Here is a 24,858-nt window from a genome sequence, read left to right on the forward strand (position 1 = left end):
TGGTATTCCCACATTACTACTTGGAGGGCATGCTGTGCTACATCCAGGGAGGACAGTGAAAATTAGGAGCCGTAGGAAGTTCTGCCCAAAGGAATCCAGAGTGACAGTACATTGTGGCCCTCTGATTCGCCCATGATCACCCTGGAGGATGGCCCAGGAAGTTGTCTGGACAGTCAAATAGACTTCTGGCTTGCTGTGACTTCAGCCCACACTTTGGCTTTTGATCTCCAGTCTCTGATCCCATCCAACTCTGACCCTGGCTGTTGCCTCCTGATTCCAGCTTGGAACTACCTCTGATATCTGACCCTGCCTTGACTCTGGCTTATTGATCTCTGCTCTAGCGATTGCTCTGATCCTTGCTCACTGACTCCCGTCTTATGGTCATCCTTGATGTGTGGCTGCCAGCCCATCTGGGACCACGAGGCCAAACCTCCTACACCATGGTCCCTTACACTGTGACAGTGTCCTTCATTTAGTGTAAGAAATAGTCTTACCTGTTCAACACTTCAGGGAATTCAAGGTTACCAGTTTTCACCTCCGTTTCCACAGTATGCATCCGATGAAGTGAGCTGTAGCTCACGAAAGCTCATGCTCAAATAAATTGGTTAGTCTCTAAGGTGCCACAAGTACTCCTTTTCTTTTTGCGAATACAGACTAACATGGCTGTTACTCTGAAACCAGTACTTACCCTGGGAGTGAAATGATCAAAGCATGTATCGTTCTTTTGACAACAGCGATTTACTGCATCATCAGATGATAGATGTTCTGAACAATGTTCTTTTAATGAAGCTCAATAAAGTTAAAGGGTAACAGAGGGTCTGATTATTTCAGTCTTTAATTTATGTGATAAGAGTGGAAAAATTAAGTGTGTGGCTTCCTTTCAGGTATTTTACATTCGCATGTGCTGGTGGCACTTAGCATTGTTGTCACCAAGACTGGAATATCAAGGTAAATTACAACTGAAGTGAACACATGCACACACAGTCACACTGACACACACCTCTCCCATGGTTTCTTCTGTCCTTAAGAACAGGAGAGCTTGCTACGTTTGAGAAACCCATTTATATTATTGTCCAGTATTGGAGCCTGTCAGGGTTCCCTCCCCACTCTGAACTCTGGGGTACAGATGTGGGGACCCACATGAAAGACCCCCTAAGCTTATTTCTACCAGTTTAGGTTAAAAACTTCCGCAAGGCACAAATCCTTCCTTGTCCTTGGATGAGTACCGCTGCCACCACCAAGTGAGTTAGACAAAGATTCAGGAAAAGGACCACTTGGAGTTCCTGTTTCCCTAAAATATCCCCCCAAGCCCCTTTACCACCTTTCCTGGGGAGACTTGAGAATAATCTACCAACCAAATAGGTAAACCAGGTGAGCACAGACCAGACCCTTGGGTTTTTAGGACACTAAAAACCAATCAGAACAGAACTTTATAATAAAAAAAAAATTAAAAGAAGCACCTCTGTAAAATCAGGATGGAAGGTAATTTTACAGGATAATAAGATTTAAAACACAGAGGATTCCCCTGCAGGCAAAACTTCAAAGTTACAACAAACAGGGATAAACCTCCCTCTTAGCACAGGGAAAATTCACAAGCTAAAACAAAAGATACTCTAAAGCATTGCCTTGCTATTACTTACTATTTCTGTAAGTTTAGATGTATCATTCAGTAGGAGCTGGATTACTGGCTTGGTCTCTCTCTTTGTGTCCGGAGAGAACACAAAAGCCCAAACCAAAAACCTTCCCCCACAGATTTGAAAGTATCTTCTTCTCCCCTTATTGGTCCTTTTGGTCAGGTGCCAACCAGGTTATTTGAGCTTCTTAACCCTTGACAGGTAAAGGAGGGATTTTATGCTACCCTTAGCTGTATGGTTATGACAGAGCCGATGGACAGAATTCACACCCTCTAGCTGAAGACACTCCAGCTATAGAGTTGATAGTATTTGAATGGCTAGTTTCAAAAGAATACATGGTAGAAGTACTAGATGGGGAATCTGAAGGGGGAGAAGGAAATATATTCTTCAAAAACCCTGTGGGTAGCTTACAGCTCTCTGGGAAATCTATAGCTAATTGCCTCTTTAAAGGTGACTTGAGCTGCCTGAAATAAGGGTTTGTAACCATGCTTCCATGCATCTAAATCACAGGATGGTAAAGGGTTGAAAAGAATCAGCAGGGAGAGACTGAGCACTATTTATGAAGTGGTCTCTTTTGAGGTACAGGAGAACTATTACCCCAAGTAGGAAAAAGCTTAGATGAGTGATGGCTTTAGGGGTCCTAGTGTATCAAGATAATTGGGTGTAATAGCAGAAGAACCCCTGAGATTTTTTTTTAAAGTTCTGATTGAGTGACTATGGTAAATATTCTCATCTCAGTCAATGCCTAAACCCCCCCATAAAAGTCTTACCTGAGCTGGCGCAAAACAAAGGTTCAGATACTGCCCAATTACATGCCCATGTAATGTTACATATCTGAGTTTCAAAATCCCAAAACTCTTAGAAATGTATGATCTCAATTACAACCTAATACAGTAGAAGCTGAAATTGATGAGAATCATTGCCTGGTCATTGTAATGTGAATTCACATAATCAAAATGAACATATTTCCTTAGGGATTTTGTTTATTGTTTCAAAGTCTGCATCAAATTATGTAATAAACAACTTTTCTAAACTGCCAACATTATTCATTTTGCTGGCTGAATGAAGCCACCCAGATTAACCCCACATTTCCATTTCATGGGAGATGTGCAAGGTATTATTTATTTCCACTGCCTTTCTACAGTAGTTCTCATCCAAGGATCTCAAAGCATTTTACAAACATTAACTAAGGCCCGTCTAAACACAAACTTGCACTAGTTTAGTTAAACCAGTGCAAACCTCTCTGTGCACACTTACTTTCAGTTTAATTGTGGTTTCATTAATCTGTTCCTAGTCAATTTAATGTGAAACAAAATAAGAGCATCTAAGACTTCCTTTTGCACCAGTTTAACTAAATGTAAGTTTAACTTAAATTAAATTTAAACTGGTGAAACTTTGCATGCAGACATGCACTAAGGCTCACACACTTCTATTGTAAGGACTTCAGGACTTGACTCATTAACAATTAACGCTTATTCATTAAGTATTAGACCAGATTCTATCACCCATACTCCTGCTGTGTAGTGTGTTATTTTGTGAGTAGTTTTATTGAAAATCAGTAGAGATTTGCATGGAATAAGGTGTTACTTAGGAAGTAAGGATGGTAGAATTTGACTCTTTGTGCTTTTCATTTTCAAATTTAGTACTAATTAGCTGGACCAGGCCAAAGATTAGTATCACTGGGGCTTTTGCACCAAAATCTAATGAGAGATGATATTTTTAATCTTATTTGCTGTTGTAACTGACATAAAAAACATTAGAGACTGCAAATAAAAGGCCTTCTTACGTAAAAATCCCCATTGCATTTTGTGGAATTTTGATTGAGTAAATACTTCAGGATTTTACTAAACATTAGTATGATTTTGACTTTCAGGCCTTCACTGGAGATGATTTGTTTAAAAAAAAAAAAAAGACGTTTATACTCCATTTAGCTTCCTATTGTGGCTGATTGCGTCTGATAATAGCAATTTACTCATGTTACAAGTCTGTTGAAATGGTGGTTATCTCCATAGGAGTGTCCCTAGCCTCTGTTTGTCAGAAGCTAGGAATGGGTGGCAGGGGATGGATCACTTGATGATTACCTGTTCTGTTTATTCCCTTTGGGACACCTGGCACTGGCCACTGTTGGAAGACAGGATACTGGGCTAGATGGACCATTGGTCTGACCCACTATGGCCATTCTTATGTTCTAAGGTCATGGTCTGACTCAAAGAACTGAGACACCATCATAGTGCCAATTCTGAATCTTGGACCTCCTGGGGGAATTCTGAAAGGCTGACCAAACCCCCCACAAAAACAAAAAAACATTTCTGGACTGGAACTAGACCTTCTGTGATCCAAGACAGATTGACCACAGCAGGGTTAAAGCTTTTCCAGTGGTGTCCTTGTTAGAAAGTCTCCCTAATGGGAGGAGAATGAAATTCCAGAATGGGAAGTGAAATGAAGATATCGCAAGATGGTTTGATAGAACAGAGGCAAAAGACTAGCTGATAAGATATATGATCACTGTGGAGATTGTGGGTACGTCATTTAACCTCCATGCCTCAGTTCCCTTCCGGAGGGTTTCTAATAAATACTCCGCTATCTCATTTGCTGCTGATGGGGCACTGATCCTAATTAATTGTACATGGCCATAACATAGATGAGATGGCCTCTCCACTTTCATATGAATACCAGTTATTATTATGCAGCACTAATTAAATGTTCCATCAACATAAAGGTTTATCTTAGGGGTAATTTTCTTTCCTTGCCAGATTGCATTACAGCTCAATACCAACCTTGGCTATACATTGTTGGCTGCTGACCTGTTTCTCCAGCCTAGGAAGGACTGACACTACACTCAAAATCTGGTTCAGGTTCTTTTCCTCAGATCTTCACATTTATTTCTTCCATATAAAACTAGTACAGCACATCAGTTGCCCATCCCCTTAAACTGGAGTCTTCTGCAGGAGCCTCTCTATTCCCTATAGGTTTCCACTCTGCAGGCCACTTGCCTTAGAGTCACACTCTGTTCCAGGGCTTGCCACAGGAGTCAATGTGCTGCCTATAGCTTTTCCATAAGGTCTCCTGGAAGAACTTTCCTGCTCCCTGAAGCTTTCTCCCCCAGTGGCTTACTTGTTGGCTTTGATAATTACCTGATCCCCAGCTGAGTAGTCTCAGCTAGGAGGTAGCTGATCTGTCAGAGATGAGGCTGGGCCCAGCTCCCCTTAAAGGGACAGCAATCCTGTGACATGTATATCAAGCTAAGGAAGCAATATTTTAACTACTTTCAGGGAGAATTTAGATCCCAAGTAGAAAAATGTGTCCTAACTTGGCAATTAGTCCGTCTTCCAAATTCTTCTGAAGAATTGCTTATGAAACATTAAATTATTCTGACAGACACCTTGCCTTTCTTATAGCGTTCTATTCCCTAACTACTTTGGTAGCCTGGAGCCATACTTCAATCTTCACAACACATTTCTCACAATTGCACAGTTTCTAGAGAAGAGTAGAGGGCTGATATACCATGTGACTTGCTAATAGATGAAAGAGATCATCATGACTGTACCTCCTAAAATATAAGGACTGAGGAGAACTTGTAGGCCTCCTTACTTCACCAATTTGCTAAAAAGACACATCTTCGTACTGTTAAAACCATGCCTTCAAGTACTTCCTTAACATCATTATTCACTTGGGTCATAGCATATCATTAACAGTTCTGGAATGCTCCTAGTAGAATATTTTCCAGTAGTACAGCAATATCTACTCCACAGGATACTTGCAAGCTGGAATTTTGGTGTCTATCCCTTGCTAAGACCAGGCACCAAGGGTAAGAATGTACTATACATTGAATCTATAAGTCTCCTCGTGAACACTAAGGGATGGTGCTTCAGTTACCTTCCTTGGACAGTCATTCCACTGTAGTGTAACCAGATGTCCCGATTTTATAGGGACAGTCCCGGTATTTGGGGTTTTGTCTTATATAGGTGCCAATTACCCCCTCACCCCCACCCTCTGTCCCGATTTTTCGCCCTTGCTATCTGGTCACCCTATTTCACTGTCTAGTCAACCTCACAGTTAACGTCTATCAAAGTTTCCCTTTAAGTAAGTTAAACCAGTCTCAGGTCATTATTCCTTATATCCCCTTTAATTCATTTAAAACACTTCTTCCCTTCTACTATGGTGTTAATATTCACGAGAATTTAGACAAAGAACTGAACCAGAGTTCCAGATCTGAACTCCCAGATCTATAGACCCAAAGTTTGGACCCAGATCTGAACTTCACAGCTGGTCTCTATATACTTAGATTGTAAGATCCTTGGGACATGGACGGTCTTTTTGCTCTGTTTGGACAGTGCTTTGCACAATGGGGTCTTGCCCATGACTAGGGCTCCTAGGTTCTTTGGTAATACAAATAATATATAACAACAAATACATAAGGTGCTGAAACAAACCCCATCTCCAAAATACCCTGGCATTTGAGAACATTCAGATTCACACCCAGACTCTGAGGCAGAGTCCATCTCTTTTGGAATTCATACTGCAGTTAGTGTTGCTTTGAAATGTTACTTGTCTATACTCCTATGTTCCAAGCTCATCCCTGGGGAAGTTGTATGGTTACAGTAGAGTTACACCAGCGATGAGTCTTTCTGGAGAAGCCAGCAGAATTCATAAACTAGATGTCTGCTGTGAGCAGACAGGGATTGAGAATTTTAATTTGGTTGTAATTTTTTTAATGTGCTTTCTTGTTGCTTTTTTACAGACTACATAATCTATCTACACCGTTGTCTAGAAACAGTAGTTCTTCCATCAGGCCACTTTACATTCTCTTTAGAAATAAAAGTAGGAAACAAGATGTAAAACACATCTTAACCACGTTAATGTTCAAGACTACTGATAACTTGGGGAAGGAATATAGATCTTCCTAATGTTTTGCAGTGAGTTGCTGACACTGTAGAAGTCGTACCCACAAAGGGGTTAAAAATGGATGGTATAACTGCAAGATTATTTCTTTTCCTTCACTAAATGACTGTTCAGATGAGAAAAGTTAGCTTTTCCACTGCAAGAATGTAAATGTTGGGTATTTTATCAAATTTCTTCAGCCTTCAAACCATTGCTCAATTTGAAATGCTAGATTAAAAACAAACAAACAAAGGCAACCAAGAAAGAGAAAGAAAGAAAATATTTTTCTTCTGCCCTGGATCACTTTGTGGACATTACAGAAAATGTTGCCTATTTTGTTTCCTCTAGTCTCTGAATCAATCTTTTGCATTAAGTTCAGCACAGCGGTAAATAACCATGTTTTCTCCAGCCTTGGAGCCATTCTGAAATGTCAAACAGTACTTAAGGAATCAGAGTAGCAGCCGTGTTAGTCTGTATCCGCAAAAAGAAAAGGAGGACTTGTGGCACCTTAGAGTTAGTCTCTAAGGTGCCACAAGTCCTCCTTTTCTTTTTATTTGTGGAATGTTTCTTTGTCAGCCATAAAAGATTATTAAAATGTCCAGGGTTGACTGGAATTAAGATTTTTTTGTTGTTGTTGAAGCACAGGACTGGGAGTCAGGAGAGCTTGTTTTTGTTCCCAGACACAGTAGACTTCTGTGAGACCTTGGGCAAGTCATGTAGGACCAGATGTTCCAGTGCTGAGCACTGACAGTTGGGGCCAGGCTTTCAAAGGCTCCCATTTAGGCACCTAAATAAGAAGCCGATTTTCAAGAGTGCTCAGATCCTAGCAGATCCCATCGTGATACTTGTGACCAGATTTTCAAAGGAGCTCAACACAGCAGATGCTGAGCTCTGTTGAAAATACAGCCACTTATTCTGGTGCCTAAACAGGAGCTGAGCTCTTCTGAAAATCTGGCCTCTAGGGCTTGATTATCAGAGTTGTGAGCACTTACAGCTTTGTTTTGTCAGGGTAAGATGCAAGTAGCTCAGCACCTCTGAAAGTCAGATCCTTAATCTCTTTGGGGCAAAACCTCTTCATAAATTAATAGATTCAGAGGTCAGAATGGACCATTGTGATAATCTATTTGACCTCCTGTGTAACACAGGCCACATGGAATTTCCCCAAAATAATTCCTAGAGCAGATCTTTTAGAAAAACATCCAACCTTGATTTTAAAATTGTCAATGATGGAGAATCACCACCACCCTTAGTAAATTGTTCTAATGGTTAATTATTCTCACTGTTAAAAATTTACTCCTTATTTCCCATCTGAATTTGTCTAGCTTCAACTTCCAACCACTGGATCATGTTATATCTTTCTCTACTAGATTGAAGAACGTATTACTAAATATTTGTTCCCCATGTAGATATTTATAGACTGTAATCAAGTCCTTCTCCTTGTTAAGCTAAATAGATTGAGTTCTTTGGGTATGTCCACACTGCAATTAAAACTTGTGGCTGGTGCATGCTGGGTGATTCAGACTTGGGTTGTGGAGCTATTTAATTGCAATGTAGATTTCCAGGCTCAGACTGAAGTCGGGGCTCTAGGACCCTGTGAGGTGGGAGGGTCCCAGAGCTTGCACTGCAGCCAGAGCCAAAATGTCTGTACTGAAATTAAACAACCTCACAGCCTACAAGCCTGAGTCAGCTGGCACTGGCCAGCTGCAGGTGTCTAATTGCAGTGTAGACATACCCTTTGAACAGTGATGGATTAATGATTTTGCCGCCCCCTGACCAGCAGCTCCCTGCTCCCCGCCCCGCTCCGCCTCCACCTCCTCCCCTGAGCGTGCTGCCGGGCCCTGCTTCTCCCCACTCCCTGCCAGTGCTTGTGCGTGAAACAGGTTCACGAAGGAGGGGGAAGAGGGGGGAATGCGGCGCTCAGGAGAGGAGGCGGGGCGGGGGCTGGGTGGAGATTTGGGGAAGGGGACCAATAGGGGAAGGGAGGGGGCGGGGCCGGGGCGGAGGGCGCGAACCGGCCCGGGGGAAGCAGCCTCTGGGTGCTATTATAAATTTGCCGCCCCTGCAATTTTGCCGCCTTAGGCCTAGGCCTTGTCGGCCTAGGGGTTAATACGCTGCTGCCTTTGAGTATATCACTAAAAGGCAGGGGTTTTAATCCATTAATGATTCTTGTGGCTCTTCTATGAACCTTCTCCAAGTTATCAACATCCTTCTTGAATTGTGGACACCAGAACTGGACACAGTATTCCAGCAGCAGTTGCACCAGTGCCAAATATAAAAGTAAAATTAATTTCTCTATTCTTACTTGAGATTCCCCTGTTTATGCATTCCAGGATCACATTAGCTCTTTTGGCCACAGCATCACACTGAGAGCTCATGTTCACTGATTATCGATCACAACCCCCAAATCTTTTTAAAAGTCACTGCTTCCCAGGAGAGAGTCTCACATCCTGTAAGTAAGGTCTACATTCTTTGTTCCGAGGTGTAGATATTTACATTTAGCTGTGTTTAAATGCATATTGTTGCATTTCCCCACCTCTGCAGCTCAGAGGTATGATGCAGCAGGCTGATCTAGCTCTATTGCTTGCGGGCAAAGGGGTGTTATTTGTGGATCCCCTACAGATAGACCACACCTCCTTTTTGCCATGGAGCATAGCTCCACAAGGGATTCCTGTATGACCCCCCACAAGTGAGCAGGACTGGTGGATCTGCTGCTATCCATCCACCCACCCACCCACCTTGCAATCCATCCACTCACTTGCAATCCATCCATCCACTCACCCACCCTCCCCCAGCAGAAGTGGTGGAAGCTTTCTCAAGAATTCATCCCCTTGCACCACTGGCCAACCCTCCTTGCATTAAGCTCAGCTTCTTTGCCAGGGTAAAAGGCAGAGGAATTAGTCATCGGTGCCTCAGTTTCTTCATCAGTAAAATGGGGATAATACTTACCTCACAGGGGTGTTGTATGAGTACATTAATAATAATAAATAATAATAATTATTATTATTAATGTATTCATACATATTGAGATCCTTGAATGGAATGTATTATGGGAGGACAAAATATTATTATATTTTGAAGGCAATGCACAGAAGCAACGTTCCACTAACTGGCTTATCTCAGAACGAGATTCTGGGGCATACTTCCCATGTACCTTTTAAAAATACAACAACAGTTTTATCTTGCATGCCAAAGAAAGTGTGTTTATCCTTGCCTGACACTGTTTTTTAAAGTGTTGGGTGTTAATGAAATTCCTTAGCCCAAAGCCCTTCTGAAACATCAAATGTTGATTTAAAAAATATTTTTTCTGCAGTCTTTAAAGCAGCATCAAAACTGTAAAGGTTTAAAAACAAGAGAGAGAAAGAAAAGACACTTCCAGGTGAAAAAATGCTTTAACATGATCTCATATGCAAAATGGGGTGGGAGGAAGGATTATACTTTATTTACATGTGTATTTACATTTGGAACTCATTGTAATCATAATACTTTTGGCCAAAACCTGTTCATTATTCACACAAGAAAGCTTGTTGATTTTAAAATTCTTTCAGTTTTAGTAATATAGGGAAGCAAATCTAAATATTTTAAAATATGGAGTTAAATTCTGGCTCTGCTGAAATCAGTGACAAAACTCCCATTGACTTCAATAGGATGAGGATTTCACCCATGATTGGTAACCTCTGTCTTTCTTACAACTATTTTATGAACTATTAGGTTTGTTAGAGTTGCTACATAGATGGAAAATAAATTACATATTTTAGGCCTGATCTACACTGCACAGTTAGGTTGACATAAGCTGCCTTGCATCGACCTAGCTGTGGAAAAGTCTTCACTTAAATTTAACGTAAGTGCCTTTTTATGCTGATTTAGTCACACCACCTTCACAAGCTGCGTAGAGTCATGGTTGATGTAATTAGGTCGACACAGTGTCAGTATAGATACTGCATTGCTTATGTCAACTGTTACTGGCTTTCAGGAGCCATACCACAATGCCCCACACTGAGAATGCAATTGAAACAAGCGCTTTTGGTGAAGACGCACACCGCTGACACAAGGAGCTTGGCTTAACAGAGAAATCTTCGGTGAGCTTAAATACAAAAAGGAAGCTTACAAGAAATGGAAACTTGGACAGATGACTAAGGAGGAGTATAAAAATATTGCTCGAGCATGCAGGGTTGTAATCAGGAAGGCCAAAGCACAATTGGAGTTGCAGCTAGCAAGAGATGTGAAGGGTAACAAGAAGGGTTTCTACAGATATGTTAGCAACAAAAAGGTCAGGGAAAGTGTGGGACCCTTGCTGAATGGGGGAGGCAACCTAATGACAGATGATGTGGAAAAAATTGAAGTACTCAATGCTTTTTTTGCCTCGGTCTTCACAGACAAGGTCAGCTCCCAGACTGTTGCACTGGGCAGCACAGCATGGGGAGGAGGTGAGCAGCCCTCAGTGGTGAAAGAACAGGTTATGGACTATTTAGAAAAGCTGGACGTTCACAAGTCCCTGGGGCCAGATCTAATGCATCTGAGGGTGCTGAGGGAGTTGGCTGATGTGATTGCAGAGCCATTGGACATTATCTTTGAAAACTCGTGGCAATCGGGGGAGGTCCCAGACGATTGGAAAAAGGCAAATATAGTGCCCATCTTTAAAAAGGGGAAGAAGGAGAATCCAGGGAACTACAGACTGGTCAGCCTCACCTCAGTCCCTAGAAAAGCTCACAAAAGCTTATGCTCAAATAAATTTTAGTCTCTAAGGTGCCACAAGTACTCCTTTTCTTTTTGCGAATACAGACTAACACGGCTGCTACTCTGAAACCTAGAAAAATCATGGAGCAGGTCCTCAAGGAATCCATTTTGAAGCACTTGGAGGAGAGGAAGGTGATCAGGAACAGTCCACATGGATTCACCAAGGGCAAGTCATGCCTGACCAACCTGATTGCCTTCTATGATGAGATAACTGGCTCTGTGAATATGGGGAAAGCGGTGGATGAGATATATCTTGACTTTAGCAAAGCTTTTGATATAGTCTCCCACAGTATTCTTGCCAGCAAGTTAAAAAAGCATGCATTGGATGAATGGACTATAAGGGAGATAGAGAGCTGGTTAGATTGTCGGGCTCAATGGGTAGTGATCAATGGCTCGATATCTAGTTGGCAGCCGGTATCAAGCGAAGTGCCCCAGGGGTCAGTCCTGAAGCCGGTTTTGTTCAACATCTTCATTAATGATCTGGATGATGGGATGGATTGCACCCTCAGCAAGTTCGCAGATGACACTAAGATGCGGGGAGAGGTAGATATGCTGGAGGGTAGGGATAGGGTCCAGAGTGACCTAGACAAATTGGAGGATTCAGCTAAAAGAAATTTGATGAGGTTCAACAAGGACAAGTGCAAAGTCCTGCACTTAGGATGGAAGAATCCCATGCACTGCTACAGGCTGGGGACTGACTGGCTAAGTGGCAGTTCTGCATAAAAGGACCTGGGGATTACAGTGGACGAGAAGCTGGATATGAGTCAACAGTGTGCCCTTGTTGCCAAGAAGGCTAACGGCATATTGGGCTGCATTAGTCGGAGCATTGCCAGCAGATCGAGGGAAGTGATTATTCCCCTCTATTCAGCACTGTGAGGCCACATCTGGAGTATTGCATCCAGTTTTGGGCCCCCCACTACAGAAAGGATGTGGACAAATTGGAGAGAGTCTAGCGGAGGGCAACAAAAATTATTAGGGGGCTGGGGCACATGACTTATGAGGAGAGGCTGAGAGAAGAGTGAGGGGGGATTTGATAGCTGCCTTCAACTATGTGAAGGGGGGTTGAAAAAAGGATGGCGCTAGGTTGTTTTCAGTGGTGGCAGATGACAGAGGTCTTGGTTGGATATTAGGAAAAACTATTTCACTTGGAGGGTGGTGAAGCACTGGAATGGCTTACCTAGGGAAGTGGTGGAATCTCCATCCTTAAAGGTTTTTAAGGCCTGGCTTGACAAAGCCCTGGCTGGGACGCTTTAGTTGGGGTTGGTCCTGCTTTGAGCAGGGGGATGGACTAGATGACCTCCTGAGGTCTCTTCCAGTCCTAATCTTCTATGATTCTAAGTGTGCACACACACACACAAGCGATTTAATAAGTGCAGTGGCTCTATGCTGATGTAAATTAAGTTGACATAATTTTGTAGTGTAGACGTGGCCTTAGTGTGGGCTAGTTTAAAGCAGTCCTATGACCTGGAGAATTTTGCTTATGTATATAACACTTAAAAGATATGTATGCCTGGGCAAATGTTATGGAAAGATAAAGTTATAGCTGACCTGTAGGATTAGCAGAGTCCTACATCTGGTGGCTATGTTCACTGGGCTAACTGCTATATTGATTTACACCTTGTTCAACCCCACAGAAACAACAACAATTGACGTCCCAATGGATTTGTACAGGTATAACTCTGCTGATTTTTGCCTACTTCGGGGGGTGGGGGGGGGCCATCCTCACTTAAGACTGAAACCTAGACCTTAAGGATTTGTAGACAATTTATCTATCAGGGTCTTTGCCAATGGCAAAACTACCATTCACTTTAATGGGAGCAGGAATTCTATGACTCAGAAAGGATCTTTCCTCTGTACTAAGCTTGTCTCTGCCGGAAGACACTCTTTGCATGTTACAGAGTATGTTATATCATGCATACCTCCCTCTTTTTTAATTGCTTTAGAGTTATTTCACAATGTGATTTAGGGTTATTTACCAGACTCTAATAGAGAGCAAATCTTGCAAATTCTGAATCCTGTGAGTAACCCCTACTGATGCAAGTCAACGGAACTAACAAAGGTCCTGTTATTGCAAAACATGCATGTGAGTAGTCCCCTCTCAAGTGTGCAAAGCTAAGCATATTCAGAAAATTTTGCCAAATTGGGGCCCAAATTAATAAGTTTTTACAGGACTGGGTTGTGTGATTGTACAGTCCACAGAGAATAAACACCAAGAAGTTGTAAGTGGCAATCTGTAATAAAAGGTAAAAATAAGACTGATAAGTGCTGAAAATCACATTGTTGGCATTGTCCCATAGGTATAAATGAATGGCAGAGCCACAGGCATAGTGGCCACATGCTTGTTCAGACTCCATAATGGCATTCAGCGATGCAGTAGATCTAATGCGGAAGTTGTGTACATTGGAGCCATGTATAGGGATAGATTATAGATCTTTTCCATAGTACCATTTCTGAGCCAAATTCTACTGAATTTACTCACCAGTGTGATCCCATTGACTTCAACAGCATGGGGAAAGTGAATGCATTTGGCCCTTTGTTGTTTTGTTTTGCAGTAGCGCCTAGGAAGCCCTAGCCATGGACCAGGACCTAAGTTCCCTCTAAGCTGTGCAGCAGCCTATTAAGTGCCGTGGAGGCACTCAGGGCTGCGGTGGGGAGAGATTCCTCTCCCCCAGCCCCAGCCCAGCCGTGGCTAGGGGAGACGCGCCCCTCCCCCGGCCCCAATCCAGCCTGGCCCGGATCTACCGCAGCCATGGGAGAAGTGCCTCTCCCCTGATCCTAACCCAGCCCCGGCCTGGACTTGCTGCGGCCGTGGGAAAAGTGCCTATCCTGTGGCCCCAGCCCCGGAGCTGCTGCGGTAGGGAGAGGCGCCCCTCCCCCCCAGCCCAGGTGCTGCTGCTGGGAGAGAGAGCTGGGGGCGGTTCTCTCTCCCCATCACAGCCCCAGGGCAGTCTGCACCCCAAACTCCTCCCCCCGACCCCAATCCTCTGCCCCAACCCTGAGCCCCTCATCCCTGGCCCAACCCCAGAGCTCTCACCCCACCACACCCCAACACTCTGCCCCAGCCCTGAGCCCCTCAATCCCGGTCCCGCCCCAGAGCCCGCACCCCCAGCCAGAGCCATCACCCCCCCGCATCCCAGCCGCCTCCCACACTCCAAACCCCTGGGCCCCATGCCCGCCATATGAATTTTGCTATGTGCACCTATATGGAGGCGATGTGTCACACATCACCTCCATATTGGTGCACATACAAAATTCATTCCACACATGAGTGGGAAAAGTTGGAGGGAACACTGATCAGGACCCCACGGTACAAACACAGAACAAAAAGATTGTATCTGCCTCAAAGATCTGACAATCTGAGTTTAAGACAAGAGACAACCAGTAGTTATAGACAGGAGGGTACAAGGAAACAATAATCTTTTGCTTGGATTACACTGATAGGAACCTCTAACAATCAAAAATTTTCTTTTAAAAGATGAGGCTAAGACAAAGAGTTACACAGAAAATGTTCTCTTTAGTTATTGTAAACACGTAGGGTTGGGGAGGTTGGTTTTTGTTTTGTTTTTTTAAGATTTAGTAATTTTCTTTATCGTAGCCTTGAGATCATAATTGAGTTCTGACAGCCAGCTTCATCTGGCCAAGATAATAAAGGGAATGTTCTTATAATATGAAATATTCCCATCCCTTTGCTGATTCTTGTAATTCTTCCTTGAAATTAATATTTTGAAAAAATTTCTCTTTTTTGAGAGAGATGGGCAATTAAGAGTTTGAAAATCTTGTGATGTAGCTGTCAGCAGGATTTCACACTTTTAGATAAAAAGATTCAGAAATATTTTAAATTAAGAAAGAAAGAAGAAAAGAAAAAATATTAATTAGGCCTTGATATCATAAACATTTATGGATATGTATTACTTTATGCATGTGTCAAGGGGGCTACTCAGTTAAGCATGTCCCTAAGCATTTGCAGAATTGGAGCCTTAGTGAAGTAATGTTTTAAGTGCAGGATAAAAAATCACTGAGAACATTTACAAGTTTTGGTTCAGAATATTATTCTGGATATTTAAAAAAAAATAAAACAAATCCTGAATCATCAAAAAGCTTCACTTATTATAGATAACTTATGTGCAGTCCAAGGGGTAGATCTAGGAGCAATGACATGAACCTGAGCAAAGGAAAATTCAGGCTTGATATAGGAAGGCATTTCCAAACAGAATAACCTTATTAGACTGTGGTCCAATGTTCCAAGAAACATGGTAGAAGCCTCATCGCCTAGGACATTTAAAACTGGACTGTAGAGAATACTTAAGCATACACCATGGAAACAATTCTGTACCGGCTAGGGGAATTGACTAGCTGAGCTTAGCAGGCTACAGCTCACTTCATCGGCTACTGTAGCTCGCGAAAGCTTATGCTCAAATAAATTTGGTAGTCTCTAAGGTGCCACAAGTTCTCCTTTTTGCGGATACAGACTAACACACTGAAACCTGAGCTTAGCAGGTATTTTTCCACTTCTTATTTATGAGATTCTATGAAAATGCTATTATGGTAGGTGCTCTACAAACACAGAACAAAAAGACGCTCCCTGCCCCCAAGGAGTTTACAACCGAATAAAAGACGAGGAACAACAAATGGATACAGACCAGGGGGCACAAGGAAACAAGGAGACAATATTGGTGATAGGTAACGGTCTCAGCACACCAGCAGCCTAACTCGTCAAGATTTTATAGGCATACTGGCAAAGCAGAGTTTTGAGTGGGGATTTGAAGTTGGATGATGAGGTTTCTTTGCAGATGTTTCTGGGGCTGCCTCCGGAGCAAAAGAGGCAGCATGGTAGAAAGAACCCAGGTGATTTTTAAAAACCTCAAGTTTTCCTCAACTCCAGTTGTTTTATTTGTAATATGATCTGACTAAACAGCATAATTATCACATGCAAGGATGATGAGCACGTTGTGCATGCGTAGGGCCCAGTTTAGCGATGGTCAGGGAGCGGAAAGCCCTGTTGACTTCAGGGGAAGTTCCCGGCCCAAAGGGTTTGCCGAATGGGGTCCAACGCTGCACTAGGTTGTAGTCGCAGGGACCGCTTGAATACGGGGAAGTCGAGGTGTGCATCTTTGACATCCTCTTTCCCCTCCTCTTTTAATTACCCTGAAAAATAATAAGCGACACATGTAAAGATCAAGCCCCTCTGATCCCCCCTCCCCCCGGGATGTCTCCATGTGCCGCACAGACCCCTAGCGCCCGCTGCCCCCAGCGAGACCCTGTCGGTGGGCTCCGTGGGGCACCCGCCTGCCGGGCTGGCTGCGGGGGGGGATCCGGCGGTGGCATTCCCTGCCCAGGGCATGTCACGACAGAGGGAACGGGCGACGCGAGCCCCAGCCCCGGGGTTAGGGAGGCCCCGGCCCGGGGAGCGCCCGGCGCGGCGGGAGGCAGCTCCCCGGAGCTGGCTGGCAGCCGGGCAAAGCCTGCGGCGCCGGCAGAGCCAGGGCGCCGCCAGCCGGCTCCAGCCCCGCGGCCCGCTGTGCCCAGGGTCCGGCTGGCCGGGGCCCGCGATCAGCGCCGCGCCGCGCCCCGCCCCGGCCCGCGGGCTGCCTGGCTGCGGCGCTCGGCGCTGCTGGGCGAGGTCAGGGAAAGTCCATGTGAGGAGCCGCTGGAATCACTTCCTGCCGCCGAGCCGGCCAGCGCCGCTAGGCCCGAGGGAGCCGCCGCGCGTCCCCGGGGTAGCGAGCCCCGCAGGTAACCGCCGCCGGGAGCCCTGCCCCGGGGCCCCTGCCGCCGACACGCGCCCCGCCCGCGTTCGCTCCCCCGAGTCACCCCCCTCGCCCCACTGGGTGTCGGCCCCCCCCGAGTCACCCCCCGGGGTTCGCTCCCCTTGCCCCCCCGAGTCACCCCCTCGCCCCACCGGGTGTCGGTCCCTCTAACCCCCCCCCCGAGTCACCCCCCGGGGTTCGCTCCCCTTGCCCCCCCGAGTCACCCCCTCGCCCCACCGGGTGTCGGTCCCTCTAACCCCCCCCCCGAGTCACCCCCCGGGGTTCGCTCCCCCTGCCCCCCCGTCACCCCCTTGCCCCACTGTGTCGCTCCCCCTTCCCCCCCCCCGAGTCACCCCCCCGGGTTTGCTCCCCCCTACCTCCCCGGAGTCACCCCCCTCGCCCCACCAGGTGTCGCCCCCTCTGAGTTATCCCCTGGGGTTTGCTCCCCCTACTCCCGTCCGAGTCACCTCCTGGGGTTTGCTCCCCCTAACTTCTCCCTGAGTCATCCCCCTTACCCCACCGGCTGTCGCTCCCCTTAACTCCCCCCCCCCCCAGTCACCCCCTGGGGTTCGCTCCCCCTCCCCCCCCCTCGTCTCATCCGGTGTTGCTCCCATGCTTCTCACAGGGCTCGCCCCAACCTCCTCCCTTCATTTCCCTTGCCCCACTGGTGTTCGCCCCGTCCTGCTCCCCCTGGAGTCATCCTCCCCTGGTGCTCGCCCCCTGAGTCATCCCCTTCCCCTTCTCCTCAACCTACCTCCCAGTCACCTGCTTGCCCCACCACTGTTCACTCCATCCTACTCCCACATGGAGTCATCCTCCCCTGGGGCTGTCACCCCTACCCCTAGGACTAGGGCCACCTCCCCTGGGGCTCTCGCACCCCATCCTGCTTCCCCCCCCCGTGTTTACCCCCCTCCCCTGGGGCTCACACCCCATCCTACACCCCCCAAGTCACCCCCTTGCCTGGAGTTGCCCTCCATCCTCTCCCCTAAAGAATAAACCCCTTTTTTCCTCAGGGGAGACTTGTCCCCTAGCTTATTAGTTGTAGGAACTCCCCACCCCTAATCTACAAACTTGCCCCCGGAGAGTCACCCACACCCCAAAGGGGGGTGTCATATTCCTACCGCTGCTAAAGGGGGACTCATCCCTCCCCTGCTCACCCTATTCAGCAGACTTGCCTCCTCTATCCTCCCTCCGCATCCCTCCAAGAGGCCAGCCATCCCACACCTATTCCCTGGTCTGTCTCTCTCTAGGGGGACTAACCCCCCGGCCTGGTGTTCTCTTCCTAACCTACATCCCAGAGGGGATTCACCCACCTCCCACAGAGGCTCAGTCCCCACCTACCCTTCTCATAATCCACAGCAGACTCATCATGAACCCCTCCCTACAGTCATCCAGAGGACTTGCCTCTTCCCCCTCTGATGTTCTCTCCCACCCACAGGGGACTCACCCCTGCTTGTCTCCCAACATGGGGATCACACCCTCCTCATTCTGCCCCTTCTAACAGGGAACTTGCCCCACCCACCCCTCTCCTGTACCAGAGGATCTCCCTCCGCCCCCCCATGCTAGCTCCGGGGGGGAAGAGCTCCCTCCCAAATGGGACTCAACCCTAACATGTTCAGTCCACTCACAGGGGAATTGGCCCCACCGATTGCACCCAAGTGCAGTACTTTAACAGCAGACTAACCCCTACCTGTCTGCACACAATCACTTCTCCCAGTCACCCTGGGGGGATTAACCACCTTAGAGGTGACTCTGCCTGCTCCTCCAACAGGGACAATAACCCTCCCATTCCCCAAGAAGGGATTCATCCTTACCTCTCCCCCCAACATGGTAGCACTTGCCTCGGCCCTCTCACCTTCAGTCCATGGGTCTCAGTCCCAGCCTACTCCCGCATATAGCTGTCACCTCTTACTCCTCCTCATCCAATGGAGTCACCTGCCCAGCATACGCCCTTACACACAGCAGAGTCATCCCAATCCTCATTCCAGGGGACTCGTCCCAATTCTCCTGACACCCTATCTTATTGGAGTCCCCCCCATTTCCCCTGATCTCATTGGACTTGCCTCTGTCCTAACCCTAGGAATTTACCCTCCCACAACCTTTACCCAGAGAACGCATCTCCTGTCATCTCCCACACCCTACCCCTGACAAGCCACTCTCCAATACTACAGCTGAGGCACCCCCACATGCTCCATCCTCTCACTGTTGCAGGGGATTTCTCCCCACCTCCTCTTCCCATCTGATTCACCTATCCTCCTCAGGGAATAAACCCAGTTCTGAATCCCTGTCCTCCCCCCACGTCCTCCCTGGGGAATTCCTCCTGCCCAAGAAACAGCACAGAGACCATTTTTTTTCACCCTGTCCATTGGTAGTGGTTGTTTTTTCCCCCTCTTCACACCACATTCCTCTTCTCTAGGGGTATTGTCTTCTTCCTTCCTTCCGCCCTGCCCTCAAAAGAACTGATAGTCCTTTGGTGCCTTTGATAAAAGGATTGGGTCCAGTTGTACATAGTAATTCATTGTTCTGTACAATGCCTAGCACTCTGCTAATGTTTAACAAATAGTTACGAGAGGTATTTTAATCCCCTCTCTAATATGGGGGAAACATATCGTGGACTTTGTCTCTCAACCTCCCCCAAAAATTCCTTTGAGGTTTTGCGGCTGTTTCCTGCTGCTGGCAGGTCCAGCTTTTAATACAGTTAGTTTATTGAGTCAATAAAATATAAAACAGTCTTCTGCCCCATGTCGCTAATTCAGTGAGCATTCAGTAAACAGGTTTTTCTTTCCCAGTTTTTTTTTTTAATATGACAAATACAATAGATTTTAGCCCTGATACTGAAGGAACAGGCACAGTAAATATTATAACAAACCCCTTAACCTTTCGTGGAGTCAGAGACACAAACATAAATTGATTGCTTCAGATAACATGATGAGCTGTGCTGTCTTTTTCTTAATTTCAAATTGCAGTTATTTGGGGATCTAGATAAGGAAGTGTTTTGTGTAACAAGGGGTAAAGCATCCATTAGTGTAAGAAGGTGGTATTTATTTTTTCTTTTCTTTTTGTTTGGCTGGGGGTAGGGGAAGAAGTTATTGGGAGAGGAGGGGTGCTTTGGGAAGTATTGGAGCTTTCCTAGAAAAGATGCCGATTGTGGTAGAATTTGATTAGGTCCTTTGGTCTTTCCAAGTCCTAGTCACCTAGCAAAATGGATTTGAGAAATAGGTTATAATTAGAAACATGTTAATGAAGTGGCTGCAGTGCTTAGTTGATTTTAATTTCTAAGTGTTTGTATAGATGTTTGCACTCTTTCTTGGTATTGGAGGATTGTATGGCCTGAAGGAAAGGGATTTTTTTAAAAAAATGAACACCCAAATGAATAGTTTATGATTAATGGTATAACATCATTTTTGCGAAGGATGCTATAATTCAAATGACTGCAGTTGTGGGTTTGGGGGGGGGGGTGCAGAGCAGAAATGCTTTATAATATTCCAGTATTATTTTATGCTATATCACGTGGTCAGCAAGAGGCAGGATGTTAAGCAGCATGTTGATGTGTAAATGTGGACAATATAGTGGTATTGGGGGTTTTTTGAAGGGAGATAAGTGCCTTTCCGAATGCTGGTGTGTTATGGTACGTACTGCAGTAGGCAGCATGTTGTAGTTAAAGTACATTTGCTCTGTTCAAGGACTTCTCCGAACGTCGCCACTGCTATAGGAAAATAAAATGACAGTGGTACATTCTGTACTTCAGTGGTGAGACTCACCCATATGTATTAACAGGAATAGTATGGGAACACTTAAAATGAAGTCTCCATTACATGCTGCTTCATGAATTTGAATATTTACTTGTGTGTTTCCTCCTTTCAAAAGGCATTTGTGAGATTGTGGGTAGCTTGATGCACTTCATGCTTGCCAAGTGTTTGTCTTGTGTCCGGAGTAATTGATGAACTGGCACACTGTTTTACCTTTTCAAACTAAAATATTAAACAGTAGTAGAAGTTGAAATCGGTAAACAAAACTGAATTATTGCTGTCCTCTGTTGCATATTGGCTTCTACAAGTTAATATTCCAGTGCATGAAGAGTGGGTTTCTGGAATCATGTATCTAATGTGATTCTTGAAACAATCTAGTCATACTTCATACAAAGTGTTAGGATCCTGATGCTGTGAGATGCTGAGCACCCTCCAGGCCTATTAGATTTCAGTAAGAGCAAACAATGCTCAACACTATCCAGAAGCAATGTTAAAATGTATATATGAATATAGTTAAAATGAAACAAAAATACAAGCCCATTCAACTGCTGAATATCTACTTTTAAATAGCTTTAAACAGACTAAGGCTAAACCTTTTGCTTGAATATATGTTGTTAGCCAGGCCTGCGACAGTCAGCACGTATCCTCAAGCTATGAACAATAGAGGTAATAATAGCTCAACCTCTAGTGAGAGGCTCTTATTAGGGATCTTGCCCCTATATTCCTGGGAATAAATGTCATTCCATGGTCCACTGAAGATTTCATGCCATTGTGTAAAAACAACAAATATTCTCACAATCGAGGTTTCATACAGGGTTATGTGAAAAAGGGGTGGTGGAATTGGAATGCCCAAGGGAAAGAATGAACTTGCGGGAGTTGAAATCTTTCTTCTTCGCAAATTTTAACAACTTTTTAAAGTAATACATTTTCTTAAATGAAATGTGAATTTTTTTCTTTAGTTCAAAAATAGACAAAGGGGCATAGAACAGTATTAAAGGGACATTCAGGTTAATATATAATGTATATTTCAGGTAAACATAATTTTACAAAACAAATTTAATTATCCTAGTTAATAAAACACTATGGATTCTAAAATCTCACTTAATTTTGCACCATTAAGGATTATGCTTTGAACTTCTCTTAAATTGGACTGTTGCAATAAACAAACAACTGACCCAGTCTATAGGAAGTTTTGTCTTCTGGTTCTCCTGCACTTGCACAATACTACAGTGTTTGTTTTGCAAACCCTATAGAGGAGCACTGGAAACCAAACAAAAACATTTCCATTAGAATTTAAAGAAGAAAATGCCAGACATATAGACATTTCTATTAATCGAACCTTTTGAGAAACATTGTTTCTATAAGATTTAAATTTGTGGCATAAATTCACTTGATGGCCACTCTTTAATGGATCTTGAATTGTGATGTATTAGAATATATAGTATCTGAAATGTAAGATCTTGCTGTGGATAAGAGATGGATGAAAACTTCCAGTAGTAGAGTCCAATTTAAAGTTAGCGTAATAATTTTGTTCATAGAGTTTAAGCTCCGTTGTTCCAGCTTCCCAGAGTTTGATCTTGGAAGAAGCCTTTCTGTGATTGTGTTGCTTATTACTAGGTACACTAATTCTCTCTCTTTTTTTTAAGGGTATAGAAGACATGTAAGTTAAAACCATATTTAGCATGTTGACAACATGTGTTTATATATATAAAGAGTACTCCTGCAAGTGATGGTGACCACTTCACACTTAGGTATTTTTCAGGCTATGACAATGCCTTCCTGCAAAATGAAACCAACTTCACTCCACAATTTAATAATAAATGTGATCTGCCTGGATTTTCCTTACCCTGGGAATCTTTTAGGCCTCCGACAGATTTCAGTTTATATGAAATGGTGCCATTAACACCAACTTCACATCGGGCTCTAATTCTGTACTCTGTGAGCCTGAAGATGTGAAGAACACTGTCTTACTGCATTAATTGGCCTTTTCATGTGGACTTTAATCATGGATGTTTAAACTGGTTTGGAGAAGATAAGAATGCTCCTTCCCTCCAAATCTTTGTCCATTTCTAGGCCTGGACTCAAAACAAACCTCTCTGTAAAGTTCAGATTTTAGCACCAGGTTTCAGTTAGGATCAGGCAGCAAAGTGCCGAGAGACAAGATGCTGTTTTGTGATATTTCCAGTTGGTTTTCGGAGAAGTGCCAGAAATATCACAAGAGAGTTTGTTCAACTCCGTGTTGCACCCCTGAAGAAATATGAGTAGCTTCAGAGAAACTTCCACACTTGTGTGTGCTTATCCAAATCAGATTGCAGCCCATCACTGTGTGGAATGGAAATATTTATTTTAGACCATTTTCTTATGAAGTATGATTTCCCTGCCAGGTCTCCTGGACGGTTTCTGCTCTGCTGTGTACGTCTGCAGATATGTACTTTATCTGAAAGCTGGCTGTATTGACACAATAGTACTTAAATTGGGACATGGCTCTCTGACACAATAGGCTGGTGTGTTGCTCAGTATTGTGTGGAGCCATTGGATTGCGGATAAACTTAGCAAAGCGATCTTACAAAATGATGATGTGACTTTACCACTGGCTGTCTCCCTACAGTGCTTGTGTTTAAAAATACCCAGGCCTGACAAAATGAGGTTAGAATGGAGATTCAGCTATAATGTTGAATTTTCCCACATTTTGAGTTTAGCAGTAGCTTTCTGTGGGGTGAAAACAGAGGGGTTTTAGTGAGGTAGAAAGGAGTAATTGCTTCAGAGAGCTCTCGCGATGATATAAGTCACAAACCACTTCAAGGCACAGTTAAACTGTTTAACATTTCAGATTGATTTGACCAAACTCACGCAGAGGTAGAAGAAAATGGAAAGTTAAAGGCACGTCATTTCTTCTACCCATTTACTGATATCTTTGTTATTTATTGTTTCTTTTGATTATTTAAGCTTTCTGTAACACCTGATGGCCTGGGAAAGTGCTATGCATTGCTGTTGTTCAGTCCCTTAATCTCTGCTAAAAGAACAGGAGGACTCGTGGCACCTTAGAGACTAACAAATTTATCTGAGCATAAGCTTTCGTGGGCTACAGCTCACTTCTATAATGCCAGCAGAGCAACTCCTGTGAATTGCAGCCTTACAGTCACTCAGGGGCCATCTCTTCTGCGTTGCTTAGGGTAGTTCTGTGAAGTCTTAGCAATTCAGTTAACCTTTGCCCTTTATCAGAGCTTCACTAACTAGGGGCTTGTCCACACTGGCAATTTACAGCATGGCAACTTTCTGGCTCAGGGGTGTGAAAAAACACCCCCTTGAGCGCAGCAAGTTTCAGTGCTATAAAGCACCGGTGTAGACAGTGCCCTGGTAGCTGCGCCCCTTGTGGAGGTGGGTTTTTTAGAGTGCTGGGAGAGCTCTCTCCCAGCGCTGCGCCGTGACCACACAAGCCACGTTAAAGCGCTGCCGTGTAGACTAGCCCGAGGTTTGATGGAAACACCTGCAGTGTTTTTTTTCTCAAGCACATTGAGAAATAGGTTAACCATGCTAAAGGGGTGAGGCTCTTCGTTTTCTTTCTACCTGACTTTATTTGCAAAGTGACAGGAATTTTGACAACCCTGTGTCCTTTTTAGCAAATCAAGTGTCATGCCACGTTTGCCTGTGGATGAGATCATTTGCGAAATATGTTTCCCAGCTTGCTTCAGGCATAATTCATTGTCAACTGTAATTGCTCATTTGCTGGGAACTGTGATTCGTTAGCAAGTTTTAAGTTCAACTTGTTTTTATTTTAAAAAAAAATTAAGCAAATGTTTGAAGGTAGAGATTTTAAAAATATTAAATCGTGCACTGTATTTATCCATACCTGCTGTTCTTAACTTGTTAAATGACATGATCTGACAGAGGGGTAAAGAATTACACCAAGACTTCAGGTGTGAGGTATTGCACTCGTTTTGTCATGTGGTTTCTCTTAAATGGGGACAGAGGTAATAAAATTTCCTACTGCTCAGCCAGATCATGTGACATAAATCAGTTCACAAAGGGAACTCTCTGAGCTTGGGTCTCCCCCTTCCTTATGGAGGGAGACTGGGCATGTCTACACATGCAGTGCTGCAGCAGTGAAGACGC

General features: G+C 44.5%; 1 protein-coding gene across 2 annotated transcripts in view; it reads left to right on the plus strand.

Moving 5' to 3' along the window:
- The window catches only part of NACC2 (NACC family member 2), a 120,321-nt gene that overhangs the window by 25,768 nt on the left and 69,695 nt on the right, over positions 1 to 24,858 (plus strand). The window contains exon 1 of one of the 2 annotated variants that reach the window (XM_074973946.1): positions 16,857 to 16,982. The exons of the other annotated variant lie outside the window; for it this stretch is intronic. The gene's annotated coding sequence lies outside the window, so the exon portion shown is untranslated. Of the gene's footprint in view, positions 1 to 16,856; positions 16,983 to 24,858 lie in introns of those variants that run through there. 2 annotated transcript variants of the gene reach the window in all.

Source organism: Natator depressus, chromosome 16, assembly GCF_965152275.1.
Source record: "Natator depressus isolate rNatDep1 chromosome 16, rNatDep2.hap1, whole genome shotgun sequence".
Classification (NCBI taxonomy): domain Eukaryota; kingdom Metazoa; phylum Chordata; order Testudines; family Cheloniidae; genus Natator; species Natator depressus.